This window comes from Schistocerca nitens, chromosome 1 (genome assembly GCF_023898315.1).
Source record: "Schistocerca nitens isolate TAMUIC-IGC-003100 chromosome 1, iqSchNite1.1, whole genome shotgun sequence".
Lineage (NCBI taxonomy): Eukaryota > Metazoa > Arthropoda > Insecta > Orthoptera > Acrididae > Schistocerca > Schistocerca nitens.
The window spans coordinates 1,224,897,714-1,224,900,657 of record NC_064614.1 but is presented as its reverse complement, the minus strand read 5'-3'; the positions used below and the strand labels follow the sequence as shown (position 1 = coordinate 1,224,900,657).

At 44.2% G+C, this 2,944-nt stretch overlaps 1 pseudogene; it reads left to right on the top strand.

The window, feature by feature from the left end:
* Positions 1-1,569: 1,569 nt before the first annotated feature.
* On the top strand, positions 1,570-1,687 carry LOC126206839 (5S ribosomal RNA; annotated as a pseudogene).
* The last annotated feature ends 1,257 nt before the right edge of the window (positions 1,688-2,944 follow it).

The window sequence follows — 2,944 nt, the reverse complement described above, 5'->3', positions numbered from 1 at the left end:
TAATAATATTAGTTCCTCTTGTGATAATAGTTAGCTGATGTCTCTGTACATCCGTTTATAATCTCTTGTAAATCATAGGTGGTGGCTGGCAGGCACACTGCTCCTCTCAACCTCTCGCTTCAGACCTGCTACCAACTCGCTTCACTTCTCGCTTACTACTGACTTCCTACGAATGCTAAAGTGCGGTCTCTCCTGCCAACGATGCTTTCTGGTGCAGACAATCCCTGCTACAATTACAAAATGTATCAAAATCGCGGTCTTTCCCGCTCTTTTCTTAAAATGTATTCATACGCTGTCTCTCCCGCCCTTTTTAAAATTATAACAATGTGCGGTCTCTCTTGCCAACAATACTTTGGCGCAGACATTCCCTGCTACCACAATTATTTCCAAAATGACAAATATTAATTATTCCTACTTAATCCTATTAATAAAATATAAACATCTTTCATAAATTGTGGTTTGACAAAAGACAATAGAAATATACACTTCTTACAAAAAGAACGAATATAATGTTAGGAACGTTGCCGGATATTTCGTCGTATCACGAAAGTGCGCGCTTCGCAAACAGGCAGAGAACAATAAGACACTGTCTGATGCAGTCTAGCTATACCGCCCATGATGTGAACACATATTAATGACTGCTTCATTTGAATTAAGAAAATGATTAAAATTTACTTTTGGCTGCGGAAACGATAAACTGAAGAAATAAGGAAGCACATACTGTGCCTGTTTTGTGAATACTGTTGGTTGGTTGGTTGGTTTGGGGAAGGAGACCAGACAGCGTGGTCATCGGTCTCATCGGATTAGGGAAGGATTGGAAAGGAAGTCGGCCGTGCCCTTTCAGAGGAACCATCCCTGCATTTGCCTGGAGTGATTTAGGGAAATCACGGAAAACCTAAATCAGGATGGCCGGACGCGGGATTAAACCGTCGTCCTCCCGAATGCGAGTCCAGTGTCTAACCACTGCGCCACCCCGCTCGGTATGTGAATACTGTGGTGCTCGAAATGTTATAATTGGATTCCGAGATCGTTTCAGTGATTAATGACTTTCGACTGACTCTCGTGTAGGACTGACAGTGATAAAGAAGGTTTTCCTCATTTTGGTTTGGATTAATAAATGACGGGAGACATTACTGTAGCGTCTTGGTAGCGTTCTGACAGGCACTCCAATCTTAACTGCTTCAAATCGGGTTAGAAGCCACTGCCTACGGAAAAGAAATTCAATAGGAACCACGAGACAGCTGTAGACGTCAAGAGGTAAACAAGCCTCCACGTGGTTATTCAAATAAGAATCGATTGCAATTTGCTCCAATTTACCTTGGCGGTTCATTAAACGTAGCCTTCTGCAAACAACAACTTGTTCGGTTAGTGTGTCGGACACAGAAATGTGTCATAGCAGGAAATTTTTATCTTTTCTATTGTAACAATTTTTAAGAGGGGATACAATGCAACGCTTTCATCTATCTCTCTTTTACTAGGTCGGCATTTCAGTCTTTTCTACTTCTTACAACCCAGAAGAGAACGTCTACTTTCATTCTGCCATAAATTCGTTCTGCTAAATGTCTGATTGGCAACGGCCTTGCCACAGTGGATACACCGGTTCCTGTGAGATCACCGCAGTTAAGCGCTGTCGGGCGTGGTCGGCACTTGGATGGGTGACCATGCAGGCCGCCATGCGCTGTTGCCATTTTTCGGGGTGCACTCAGCCTCGTGAAGCCAGTTGAGGAGCTACTCGACCGAATAGTAGCGGCTTCGGTCAAGAATACCAACGACTGGGAGAGCGGTGTGCTGACCCCATGGCCCTCCTATCCGCATCCTCCACGGAGGATGACACGGCGGTCGATTGGTCCCGGTAGGCCACTCGTGGCCTTAAGACGGAGTGCTAAAAAAAAAAAAAAAAAGAAAGAAAAGAGTCTGATTACTGCCATCTCAGTCACATTACAATTGTAATTATGTTGACTACTTTTGTAATTGCCCTAATGAAAAACACTCTTTCCCTCACTAAGAAAACCTCAATATTTGAAATGGTTTTTGCACTAAACGGCCGTTTCATAATGCCATAAGTCAAAACTGTAAAGACGCACATATTGCAATGGTTCATTTTCAAACGCATTCCAAACTTGGTTTGAAAACTGTTTGTTTCTTTTGCTGAAAATGCACTCATTGTCTGAAGCTATCTCAAATTTAAAAAAATAAAGCCTCATAAGTGATTCTATGAAATCATTAAGGAATTGGAACAACGCATCACCTTTTTTGCTGCAAGGAGGGCAAGAGGACGGCTCTAACAACATTTTGCTCATACCCGCCACTGGTTAGCGTCCCCACCATTAACACCAAAGGTGAACGAGTGTTGCAGCTTCTCTCACACCAAACCATAAGGCCTTGAGTAGGGCCAATGTGTCTTGGACGAATGCACTCCTCGTGACAGCCCCCACCAAGTTACGTGGTAATTGCAAACGGCTATCTTGCTTGCAGGCAGAATCTGCTTTCATCGCTGAAGACCACGGAGCGTCATTCCATCTTCCATGTGATCCAGTCGAGCAGTGCACGTTGATGCTGTGGCGTGAGTGGAAGATGGGCTAGAGAAGTTCGTGCCCATATTACCACAGCTAACAATCGGTTCGCAACAGTTTGTGTTGATACGTCTGGGCTCACGCCCACTTATCTGTGGTGTACGATCTGCCACTTCCGCGCATATAATGAGATATGTACATCTACGTCATACTCTGCAAGCCACCTAATGGTGTATGGCGGAGGGTACTTGCGGTAAAACTATCTGATCCCTCCAACACTGTTTCACTCGCAAATAAAACGTGGGAAGAATGACTGTCGGTAAGCCTCTGTATTGGCTCTCTAATTTCTCGAATTTCCTCCTCGTGATCAATACGCGAGATGTATGTGGGGAAGTAATATGTTGTCCGACTCCTCCTGAAAACTGCTGTCC